The sequence below is a fragment of the Triticum urartu genome, chromosome 3 (assembly GCF_003073215.2).
Source record: "Triticum urartu cultivar G1812 chromosome 3, Tu2.1, whole genome shotgun sequence".
NCBI lineage: Eukaryota > Viridiplantae > Streptophyta > Magnoliopsida > Poales > Poaceae > Triticum > Triticum urartu.
Window position 1 is genome coordinate 632,829,681 of NC_053024.1, and position 13,987 is coordinate 632,843,667.

Genomic DNA, 13,987 nt, shown 5'->3' on the forward strand with positions numbered 1-13,987 from the left:
TGTCGCATGTGGGGGTTGATCTTTATTTTGGTACCGTAGTCCGACCATGAGTGTATTTGATGATTCTAATGTTATTCATGTATTTGTGTGACATGGCGAGTGTAAGACAACTATGTATCCTTTTCCCCTTTTATTTATTTACATGGGTTGTTGTGAAGATTACCTTGCTTGCGACATTGATTTCAATGCGGTTATGCCTCTAAGTGGTGCTTCGACACGTATGAGATATAGCCGCATCGAGGGCGTTACATAGAGAGCGACAGCATTCATGAACATGCATTAAAATTAATCAACACTGAGTGCAAGCATGAGTAGGATATAATTCACCATGAACATAAATATCATGGAGGCTATGTTGATTTTGTTTCAACTACATGCGTGAACATGTGCCAAGTCAAGCCACTCGAATCGTTCAAAGGAGGATACCACCCTATCATACCACATCACAAGTATTTTAATAGCATGTTGGCACGCAAGGTAAACCATTATAAACTCCTAGCTAATTAAGCATGGCATGAGCAACTATAATCTCTAATTATCATTGCAAACATGTTTCACTCATAATAGGCTAAATCAGGAAGGATGAACTAATCATATTTACAAAAACAAGATAGGTCGAGTTCATACCAGCTTTTCTCATCTCAATCAGTTCATCATATATCGTCATTATTTCCTTTCACTTGCACGACCGAATAGTGTGGATAATAATAATAGTGCATGTGCATTGGACTAAGCTGGAATCTGCAAGCATTTAATACACAGGAGAAGACAAGGTAATATGGGCTCTTGGTTAGATCAACAATAATGCATATGAGAGCCACTCAACATTTTCATCATGGTCTTCTCCTCTCGACCCCCAAAGAAAAGAAAGGAAATAAAACCATTTACACCGGAAAGCTCCCAACAAGCAAAACAAGAACGAGAAATCTTTTTTGGGTTTTCTTTTAACTACTACTACTACAAGCATGGAAACTAAACTAGCTAAAATCTACAACTAGTTTTTTTCTTAAGGTTTTTCAAACACACAAGAAGAATGCTGGAAAAGAAAATAAACTAGCATGGATAGTACAATGGAAAAGTATGAGCACCGACAACTAGCATGAGTGTGTGAATATGAATGTAGTGCCGGTGAGGAATACATACACCCCCAAGCTTAGGCTTTTGGCTAAGTTGGTCTATGGCCATGGCTGACCTGGTGGGTATCCAAAGTTGTAGCTGGGGTCGTACTGAGATGCAGCAGCTACTGCTTGACGAGCTGCAGCTTGGAGGTGATCTGCCTCCGTCCTCCTCTCGTCCTCATTCGCCTCCTCCCTGGTTATAACATATCTCCTTTTTGCCTGAAAGTCAAAGAAAGCAGGAGCAGGGAGAGTGATAACCCACAAGTATAGGGGATCACAACCGTTTTTGATAAGTAAGAGTGTCGAACCCAACGAGGAGCTAAAGGTAGAACAAATATTCCCTCAAGTTCTATCGACCACTGATACAACTCTACGCACGCTTGACGTTCGCTTTACCTAGAACAAGTATGAAACTAGAAGTACTTTGTAGGTGTTGTTGGATAGGTTTGTAAGATAATAAAGAGTACGTAAATAATAAGTAGGGGCTGTTTAGATAAAGACACAATAAAGTAAATATAGCGAGTGTGGAAAAGTGGTGGTAGGAGTTGTGAAATTGCCCCTAAGAAATTGACTACTTTACTAGACCGATAGGACAACGAAAATCTACTCAGACATCATAGGATGGCAACACATCATTGGATAATAATATGAAGCATAAAGCACCATGTTCAAGTAGAGGGTACAGAGGGTTGCGGGAGAGTGGACCTCTGTAGATAGAGGGGGGAAGGTGATGGAGATGTTGGTGAAGATGGCGGAGGTGTTGGTGTAGATCACGGTGATGATGATGGCCCCCGATGGCACTCCGGTGCCACCAGAAGCGAGGGGGAGAGAGCCCCCCTCCTTCTTCTTCTTCCTTGACATCCTCCCTAGATGGGAGAAGGGTTTACCCTCTGGTCCATGGCCTCCATGGCACGGGAGGGGCGAGAGCCCCTCCGAGATTGGATCTATCTCTCTCTGTTTCTGCGTTCTCAGATTCTTCCCTTTCATCGTTTCTTATATTCCCGGAGATCCGTAACTCCGATTGGGCTGAAATTTTAACACGATCTCTATCCGGAAATTAGATTTCTTGTGGCGAAAGAAGGGCACCAACCGCCTTACGGGGTGGCCAAGAGGGTCAGGGGCGCGCCTGACACCCTGGGGCACGCCCCCTACCTCGTGGGCCCCTCGAGCATCGTCTCGTGTGGATTCTTCTTCCCAAAAATCATATATATTCCAAAAAAATCTCCGTCAGTTTTTATTCTGTTTGGACTCCGTTTGATATGGATATTCTGCGAAACAAAAAACATGCAACAAACAGGAACTGGCACTGGGCACTGGATTAATATGTTAGTCCCAAAAATAGTATAAAAAGTTGCCAAAAATATATGAAAGTTGAATAATATTGGCATGGAACAATAAAAAATTATAGATACAACGGAGACGTATCAACATCCCCAAGCTTAATTCCTGCTCATCCTCGAGTAGGTAAATGATAAAAAAGATAATTTTTGATTTGGAATGCTACCTAGCATAATCTTGATCACATATCTAATCATGACATGAATATTAAGATACGAGTGATTCAAAGCAATAGTCTATCATTTGACATAAAAACAATAATACTTCAAGCCTACTAATAAAGCAATCATGTCTTTTCAAAATAACATGGCCAAAGAAAGTTATCCCTACAAAATCATATAGTCTAGCTATGCTCCATCTTCACCACACAAAATATTCACACCATGCACAACCCCAATGACAAGCCAAGCAATTGTTTCATACTTTTCACGTTCTCAAACCTTTTCAACTTTCACGCAATACATGAGCGTGAGCCATGGACATAGCACTATAGGTGGAATAGAATATGATGGTGGAGAAGACAAAAAGGAGAAGATAGTCTCACATCAACTAGGAGTATCAACGGGCTATGGAGATGCCCATCAATAGATATCAATGTAGTGAGTAGGGATTGCCATGCAACGGATGCACTAGAGCTATAAGTGTATGAAAGCTCTAACTGAAACTAAGTGGGTGTGCATCCAACTTGCTTGCTCATGAAGACCTCGGGCATTTGAGGAAGCCCATCATCGGAATATACAAGCCAAGTTCTATAATTAAAATTCCCACTAGTATATGAAAGTGATAACTCAAGAGACTCTATATGAAGAACATGGTGCTACTTTGAAGCACAAGTGTGGTAAAAGGTTAGTAACATTGCCCCTTCTCTCTTTTTCTCTCATTTTTTGTTTTCTTTTTTTGGGCATTCTCTTTTTTTGGCCTTTCTCTTTTTTTTTCGCCCGGAGTCTCATCCCGACTTGTGGGGGAATCATAGTCTCCATCATCCGTTCCTCACTGGGGCAATGCTCTAATAATGATGATCATCACACTTTTATTTACTTACAACTCGATATTACAACTCGATATCTAGAACAAAGATATGACTCTATATGAATGCCTCCGGCGGTGTACCGAGATGTGCAATGATCTAGCGTAGCAATGACATCAAAAAATGGACAAGCCATGAAAACATCATGCTAGCTATCTTACGATCATGCAAAGCAATATGACAATAAATGCTCAAGTCATGTATATGATGATGATGGAAGTTGCATGGCAATATATCTCGGAATGGCTATGAAAATGCCATGATAGGTAGGTATGGTGGCTGTTTTGAGGAAGGTATATGGTGGGTTTAGGGTACCGGCGAAAGTTGCGTGGTACTAGAGAGGCTAGCAATGGTGGAAGGGTGAGAGTGCGTATAATCCATGGACTCAACATTAGTCATAAAGAACTCACATACTTATTGCAAAAATCTATTAGTCATCGAAACAAAGTACTACGCGCATGCTCCTAGGGGGATAGATTGGTAGGAAAATACCATCGCTCGTCCCCGACCGCCACTCATAAGGAAGAAAATCAATAAATAAATCATGCTCCGACTTCATCACATAACGGTTCACCATACGTGCATGCTACGGGAATCACAAACCTCAACACAAGTATTTCTACAATCCACAACTACCCACTAGCATGCCTCTAATATCACCATCTTTATATCGCAAAACTATTGCAAGGAATCAAACATATCATATTCAGTGATCTACAAGTTTTATGTAGGATTTTATGACTAACCATGTGAATGACCAGTTCCTGTCATCTCTCTAAATAGATATAAGTGAAGCAAGAGAGTTTAATTCTTTCTACAAAAGATTGTTGGAAATATGCCCTAGAGGCAATAATAAATTAGTTATTATTATATTTCCTTGTTCATGATAATCGTTTATTATCCATGCTAGAATTGTATTGATAGGAAACTCAGATACATGTGTGGATACATAGACAACACCATGTCCCTAGTAAGCCTCTAGTTGACTAGCTCGTTGATCAATAGATGGTTACGGTTTCCTGACCATGGACATTGGATGTCGTTGATAACGGGATCACATCATTAGGAGAATGATGTGATGGACAAGACCCAATCCTAAGCCTAGCAGAAGATCGTGTAGTTCGTATGCTAAAAGCTTTTCTAATGTCAAGTATCATTTCCTTAGACCATGAGATTGTGCAACTCCCGTATGCCGTAGGAATGCTTTGGGTGTACCAAACATCACAACGTAACTGGGTGGCTATAAAGGTGCACTGCGGGTATCACCGAAAGTGTCTGTTGGGTTGGCACAAATCGAGACTGGGATTTGTCACTCCGTGTAATGGAGAGGTATCTCTGGGCCCACTCGGTAGGACATCATCATAATGTGCACAATATGACCAAGGAGTTGATCACGGGATGATGTGTTATGGAACGAGTAAAGAGACTTGCCGGTAACGAGATTGAACGAGGTATCGGGATACCGACGATCGAATCTCGGGCAAGTATCATACCGATAGACAAAGGGAATTGAATACGGGATTGATTGAATCCTCGACATCGTGGTTCATCCGATGAGATCATCGTGGAGCATGTGGGAGCCAACATGGGTATCCAGATCCCGCTGTTGGTTATTGACCGGAGAGTTGTCTCGGTCATGTCTACATGTCTCCCGAACCCGTAGGGTCTACACACTTAAGGTTCGGTGACGCTAGAGTTGTAGAGATATTGGTATGCGGTTAACTGAAAGTTGTTTGGAGTCCCAGATGAGATCCCGGACATCACGAGGAGTTCCAGAATGGTCCGGAGGTAAATATTTATATATAGGAAGTCCAGTTTCGGCCACCGGGAGAGTTTCGGGAGTCATCGGTATTGTACCGGGACCACCGGAAGGGTCCCGGGGGTCCATCGGGTGGGGCCACCTATCCCGGAGGGCCCCATGGGCTGAAGGGGCGTGGGAACCAGCCCCTGGTGGGCTGGTGCGCCCCCCCTTGGGCCTCCCATGCGCCTAGGGTTGGAAACCCTAAGGGGTGGGGGCGCCTCCACTTGGCTTGGAGGCCAAGCCACCCCTAGGGCTGCCGCCCCCTCCCTAGATGGGATCTACAAGGGGCTGGCGCCCCCCTAGGCCCCTATATGTAGTGGAGGGGAGGGAGGGCAGCCACACCTGAAGCCCTGGCGCCTCCCTCCCTCCCGTGACACCTCTTCCTCCCCGCTTGTGCTTGGTGAAGCCATGCCGGGATCCCGCTACTTCCACCACCACGCCGTCGTGCTACTGGATCTCCATTAACTTCTCCTCCCCCCTTGCTGGATCAAGAAGGAGGAGACGTCTCCGCTCCGTACGTGTGTTGAACGCGGAGGTGCCGTCCGTTCGGTGCTAGGATCATCGGTGATTTGGATCACGACGAGTACGACTCCATCAACCCCGTTCTCTTGAACGCTTCCACTTAGTGATCTACAAGGGTATGTAGATGCACTCCTCTCTCTCGTTGCTAGTCTCTCCATAGATTGATCTTGGTGACACGTAGGAAATTTTTGAATTTCTGCTACGATCCCCAACAGTGGCATAATGAGCTAGGTCTGTGCGTAGATTCTATGCACGAGTAGAACACAAAGTAGTTGTGGGCGATAATTTGTTCAATTTGCTTGCCATTACTAGTCTTATCTTGATTCGGCGACATTGTGGGATGAAGCGGCCCGGGCCGACCTTACACGTACTCTTACGTGAGACAGGTTCCACCGACTGACATGCACTAGTTGCATAAGGTGGCTAGCGGGTGTCTGTCTCTCCCACTTTAGTTGGATCGGATTCGATGAAAAGGGTCCTTATGAAGGGTAAATAGCAATTGGCATATCACCGTTGTGGTTTGGCGTAGGTAAGAAACGTTCTTGCTAGAAACCCATAGCAGCCACGTAAAACATGCAACAACAATTAGAGGACGTCTAACTTGTTTTTGCAGGGTATGCTATGTGATGTGATATGGCCAAAAGGATGTGATGAATTATATATGTGATGTATGAGATTGATCATGTTCTTGTAATAGGAATCACGACTTGCATGTCGATGAGTATGACAACCGGCAGGAGCCATAGGAGTTGTCTTAATTTATTTATGACATGCGTGTCAATGAAAACGCCATGTAATTACTTTACTTTATTGCTAACCGTTAGCCATAGTAGTATAAGTAATAGTTGGCGAGGCAACTTCATGAAGACACGATGATGGAGATCATGATGATGGAGATCATGTTGTCATGCCGGTGACGATGGTGTTCATGCCGCGCCTCGAAGATGGAGATCAAAGGCGCAAGATGATATTGGCCATATCATGTCACTTTATGATTTGATGTTTGTCATGTTTACATCTTATTTGCTTAGAACGACGGTAGCATAAATAAGATGATCCCTCGCAATAATTTCAAGAAAGTGTTCCCCCTAACTGTGCACCGTTGCTAAGGTCCGTTGTTCCGAAGCACCACGTGATGATCGGGTGTGATAGGTTCTAACGTTCGCATACAATGGGTGTAAGCCAGATTTACACACGCAATACACTTAGGTTAACTTGACGAGCCTAGCATGTACAGACATGGCCTCGGAACACAGAAGACCGAAAGGTCGAACATGAGTCGTATAGTGGATACGATCAACATGAAGATGTTCACCGATGATGACTAGTCCATCTCACGTGATGATCGGACATGGCCTAGTTGACTCGGATCATGTATCACTTAGATGACTAGAGGGATGTCTATCTAAGTGGGAGTTCATTGAATAATTTGATTAGATGAACTTAATTATCATGAACATAGTCAAAAGGTCTTTGCATATTATGTCGTAGCTCACGCTTTGGTTCTACTGTTTTAGATATGTTCCTAGAGAAAATTTAGTTGAGAGTTGACAGTAGAAACTATGCGGTCTGGGTCCGTAAATTGAGGATTGTCCTCATTGCTGCACAGAAGGATCATGTCCTTAATGCACCGCTCAGTGTGCTGATCCTCGAGCATCGTCTGTAGATGTTGGGAAACATCTGACATACACGTTTTGATGACTACGTGATAGTTCAGTGCATAATGCTAACGGTTTAGAATTGTGGCACCAAAGACGGTTTTTGAAACGTCGCAGAACATATGAGATGTTCCAAAGACTGAAATTGGGATTTCAGACTAGTGCCCACGTCAAGAGGTATGAGACCTCTGACAAGTTTCTTAAGCCTGCAAACTAAGGGAGAAAAGCTCAATCATTGAGGATGTGCTCAGATTGTCTGAGTACTACAATCGCTTGAATCGAGTGGGAGTTAATCTTCCAGATGAGATAGTGATGATTCTCCATAGTCACTTCCACCAAGCTATTGGAGCTTCGTGATGAACTATAACATATCAGGGATAGACATGATGATCCTTGAGCAACTCGCGATGTTTGACACCGCAAAAGTAGAAATCAAGTAGGAGCATCAATTGTTGATGGTTAAACCACTAGTTTCAAAAAGGGCAAGGGAAAGAAGGGATACTTCATGAGACGGCAAATCAGTTGCTGCTCTAGTGAAGAAACCCAAGGTTGAACCAAACCCGAGACTAAGTGCTTCTGTAATAAGGGGAACGGTCACTGAAGCAGAACTACCCTAGATACTTGGTAGATGTGAAGGCTGGCAAGGTCGACAGAAGTATTTTGGATATACGTTATATTAATGTGTACTTTACTAGTACTCCTAGTAGCACCAGGGTATTAAAATACCGGTTCAGGTGCTAAGTGTTAGTAACTCGAAATAAAAGGCTACGAAATAAAACGGAGACTAGCTGAAGGTGAGATGACGATATGTGTTGGATGTGTTTCCAAGGTTGATATGATCAAGCATCGCATGCTCCCTCTACCATCGAGATTGGTGTTAAACCTAAATAATTGTTATTTGGTGTTTGCGTTGAGCATAGACATGATTGGATTATGTTTATCACAATACGATTATTCATTTAAGGAGAATAATGGTTACTCTGTTTATTTGAATAATACCTCCAACGGTCTTGCACCTAAAATGAATGGTTCATTGAATCTCGATCGTAGTGATACACATGTTCATGCCAAAAGATATAAGATAGTAATGATAGTACCACATACTTGTGGCACTATCATTTGAGTCATATTGGTATAAAACGCATGAAGAAGCTCCATGTTGATGGATCTTTGGACTCACTCGTTTTGAAAAGATTGAGACATGCGAACCATGTCTATTGGTAGATATGCATGAAGAAACTCCATGTGCAGATGGATCATTTGGACTCACTTGATTTTGAATCACTTGAGACATGCAAATCATACCACATGGGCAAGATGACTGAAAGGCCTCGTTTTCAGTAAGATGGAACAAGAAAGAAACTTGTTGGAAGTAATACATTTTGATGTGTGCAGTCCAATAAGTGCTGAGGCACGCAGTGGATATCATTATGTTCTTACTTCACAGATGATTTGAGTAGATGTTGAGTATATTTACTTGATTAAACACAAGTCTGAATTATTGAAAGGTTTAAGTAATTTCAGAGTGAAGTTGAAGATCGTTGTGACAAGATGATAAAATGTCTATGATATGATCATAGAGATGAATATCTGAGTTACGAGTTTGGCACACAAGTAAGACATTGTGGAAATTGTTTCACAACTAATACCGCTTGGACCACCATAGTGTGATGGTGTGTCCGGACATCATAACTGCACTCCATTGGATATGGTGCATACCACGATGTCTCTTATCGAATTACCACTATCGTTTATGGGTTAGGCATTAGAGACAACCACATTCACTTTAAATAGGGCACCACACAATTCCGTTGAGACGACACCGTATGAGCTATGGTTTAGAGAAACCTAAGCTGTCGTTTCTTAAAAGTTTGGGGCTGCAATGCTTATGTGAAAAAGTTTCAGGCTGATAAGCTGGAACCCAAAGCGGATAAATGCATCTTCATAGAATACCCAAAAATAGTTGGGTATACCTCCTATTTCAGATCCGGAAGCAAAAGTGATTGTTTCTAGAAATGGGTCCTTTCTCGAGGAAAAGTTTCTCTCGAAAGAATTGAGTGGGAGGATGGTGGAGACTTGATGAGGTTATTGAACCGTCACTTCAACTAGTGTGTAGCAGGGCACAGGAAGTTGTTCCTGTGGCACCTACACCAATTGAAATGGAAGCTTATGATAGTGATCATAAAACTTCGGATCAAGTCACTACCAAACCTCATAGGTCGACAAGGATGTGTACTACTTCAGAATGGTACGTAATCCTGTCTTGGAAGTCATGTTGCTAGACAACAATGAACCTATGAGCTATGGAGAAGCGATGGTGGGCCCGAATTCCGACGATTGGCTCGAGGCCATAAAATCCGAGAGAGGATCCATGTATAAAACAAAGCATAGACTTTGAAAGAACTACTTGATGGTCGTAAGGCTGTTGGGTGCAGATGGATTTTAAAAGGAAGACAGACATTGATGGTAAGTGTCACCATTAAGAAAGCTCGACTTGTCGTTAAGATGTTTCCCGACAAGTTCATGGAGTTGACTACGATGAGACTTTCTCACTCGTAGAAATGCTAAGAGTCTGTTGGAATTATGTTAGCAGTTACTGCATTATTTATGAAATCTTGCAGAAAGGATGTCAAAACATTGTTTCCTCGACGTTTTTCTTGAGGAAAGGTTGTATGTGATACAACCAGAAGGTTTTGTCAATCCTGAAAGATGCTGACAAGTATGCAAAGCTCCAGCAATCCTTCTAAGGACTGGAGTAAGCATCTCGGAATTGGAATGTACGCTTTGATGAGATGATCAAAGATTTTGGGTTTATACAAAGTTTATGAGAAACTTGTATTTCCAAAGAAATGAGTGGGAGAACTATAGAATTTTTGATGAGTATATGTTGTTAACATATTGTTGATCAGAAATGATGTAGAATTTCTGGAAAGCATGTAGGGTTATTTGAAAAGTGTTTTTCGATGGAAAACCTGGATTAAACTACTTGAATATTGAGCATCAAGATCTATAAGGATAGATCAAAAATGCTTAATAGTACTTTCAAATGAATACATACCGTGACAAGATTTTGAAGGAGTTTAAAATAGATCAGCAAAGAAGGAGTTCTTGGCTGTGTTACAAGGTGTGAGTATTGAGTAAGACTCAAGACCTGACCACGGCAGAAGAGAGAGAAAGGACGAAGGTCGTCCCCTATGCTTTAGACGTAGGCTCTATAGTATGCTATGCTGTGTACCGCACCTAAGGTGTGCCAAGCCATGAGTCAGTCAAGGGGTACAAGTGTGATCTAGGAATGGATCACAGGACAATGGTCAAGGTTATCCTTAGTAACTAGTGGACTAAGAAATTTTCTCGATTATGGAGGTGATAAAAGAGTTCATCGTAAAGGGTTATGTCGATGCAATCTTTGACACTAATCTGGATGATTCTGAGTAGTAAACCGGATTCGTATAGTAGAACAGTTATTTGGAATAACTCCAAATAGAGCGTGGTAGCTGCATCTACAAGATGACATAGAGATTTGTAAAGCACACACGGATCTGAAAGGTTTAGACCCGTTGACTATAACATCTCTCACAAGCATAACATGATCAAACCCAGAACTCATTGAGTGTTAATCACATGGTAATGTGAACTAGATTATTGACTCTAGTAAACTCTTGGGTGTTAGTCACATGGGTATGTGACCTTGAGTGTTAATCACATAGCGATATGAACTAGATTATTGACTCTAGTGCAAGTGGGAGACTATTGGAAATATTCCCTAGAGGCAATAATAAATTAGTTATTATTATATTTCCTTGTTCATGATAATCGTTTATTATCCATGCTAGAATTGTATTGATAGGAAACTCAGATACATGTGTGGATACATAGACAACACCATGTCCCTAGTAAGCCTCTAGTTGACTAGCTCATTGATCAATAGATGGTTACGGTTTCCTGACCATGGACATTGGATGTCGTTGATAACGGGATCACATCATTAGGAGAATGATGTGATGGACAAGACCCAATCCTAAGCCTAGCAGAAGATCGTGTAGTTCGTATGCTAAAAGCTTTTCTAATGTCAAGTATCATTTCCTTAGACCATGAGATTGTGCAACTCCCGGATACCGTAGGAATGCTTTGGGTGTACCAAACATCACAACGTAACTGGGTGGCTATAAAGGTGCACTGCGGGTATCTCCGAAAGTGTCTGTTGGGTTGGCACAAATCGAGACTGGGATTTGTCACTCCGTGTAACAGAGAGGTATCTCTGGGCCCACTCGGTAGGACATCATCATAATGTGCACAATGTGACCAAGGAGTTGATCACGGGATGATGTGTTACGGAACGAGTAAAGAGACTTGCCGGTAACGAGATTGAACGAGGTATCGGGATACCGATGATCGAATCTCGGGCAAGTATCGTCCCGATAGACAAAGGGAATTGAATACGGGATTGATTGAATCCTCGACATCGTGGTTCATCCGATGAGATCATCATGGAGCATGTGGGAGCCAACATGGGTATCCAGATCCTGCTGTTGGTTATTGACCGGAGAGTTGTCTCGGTCATGTCTACATGTCTCCCGAACCCGTAGGGTCTACACACTTAAGGTTCGGTGACACTAGAGTTGTAGAGATATTGGTATGCGGTTAACTGAAAGTTGTTCGGAGTCCCGGATGAGATCCGGACGTCACGAGGAGTTTCGGAATGGTCCGGAGGTAAAGATTTATATATAGGAAGTCCAGTTTCGGCCACCGGGAGAGTTTCGGGAGTCATCGGTATTGTACAGGGACCACCGGAAGGGTCCCAGGGGTCCACCGGGTGGGGCCACCTATCCCGGAGGGCCCCATGGGCTGAAGGGGCGTGGGAAACAGCCCCTGGTGGGCTGGTGCGCCCCCTTGGGCCTCCCATGCGCCTAGGGTTGGAAACCCTAAGGGGTGGGGGCGCCTCCACTTGGCCTGGAGGCCAAGCCACCCCTAGGGCTGCCGCCCCCCTCCCTAGATGGGATCTACAAGGGGCCGGCGCCCCCCCAGGCCCCTATATATAGTGGAGGGGAGGGAGGGCAGCCGCACCTGAAGCCCTGGCGCATCCCTCCCTCCCGTGACACCTCTTCCTCCCCGCTTGTGCTTGGTGAAGCCATGCCGGGATCCCGCTACTTCCACCACCACGCCGTCGTGCTGCTGGATCTCCATCAACTTCTCCTCCCCCCTTGCTGGATCAAGAAGGAGGAGACGTCTCCCCTCCGTACGTGTGTTGAACACGGAGCTGCCGTCCGTTCGACGCTAGGATCATCGGTGATTTGGATCACGACGAGTACGACTCCATCAACCCCGTTCTCTTGAACGCTCCCGCTTAGCGATGTACAAGGGTATGTAGATGCACTCCTCTCTCTCGTTGCTAGTCTCTCCATAGATTGATCTTGGTGACACGTAGGAAAATTTTGAATTTCTGCTACGATCCCCAACAAAGATATGGCCACGCTCTGACAAATATAAGTGAAGCAAAAGAGCATTCTACAAATGGTGGTTGTCTAAGTGAAGAGAAACATGCTATCCAAACTTCAAATGATATAAGTGAAGCACATGAAGCATTCTATAAAGCCATACTCAAAAGATATAAGTGAAGTGCAATGAGCATTCTATAAATCAACCAAGGACCATCTCATACCAGCATGGTGCATAAAAATAAAAATAAAAACCTAAATGCAAAAGATGCTCCAAGACTTGCACATATCGCATGAACGAAACGAATCCGAAAACATACCGATATTTGTTGAAGAATGAGGGGATGCCTCCCCAGCATCCCCAAGCTTAGACGCTTGAGTCTCCTTGAGTATTTACTTGGGGTGCCTCGGGCATCCCCAAGCTTGAGCTCTTGCCTCTCTTCCTTCTTCTCACATCGAGACCTTCTCAATCATCGAACACTTCATCCACACAAAACTTCAACAGAAAACTCGGTAAGATCCGTTAGTATAATAAAGCAAATCACTACTCTAAGTACTGTTGCAAACCAATTCATATTTTTTTTTGCATTTTGTCTACTGTAATATAACTTTTTCATGGCTTAATCCACTGATATAAATTGATAGTTTCATCAAAACAAGCAAACTATGCATCAAAAACAGAATCTGTCTAAAACAGAATAGTATGTAATAATATGAACATTCACCATACTTATGTTAGTTGAACAATTCTGCAAAAATTAGGAAAAATAAAAAATTTGTATAGTAAGACAGTGCAAAAAGAATCAGAACTATTTGACGTTCCATCTAAAAATGTAAAATCGCGCACTAAAGCCAAAGTTTCTGTCCTGCACCGTACAAACCATCAAGCAAATGTAAACATCCTAAAGGCAAACCTTGGCACATTACTTTTATAATACAATGGAATTGTACAAGGGGATAATTATTTTTGTTGAAAAGTTTCTTTAATCAAGATTCACAAAGTTTCTGTGAGCATGAACAAAGTTCAAGGCTAGCTCCCACTTCAACAATGCTCGTCTTTCTCACTTTCGCTTTTCTTTTTGAAAAAG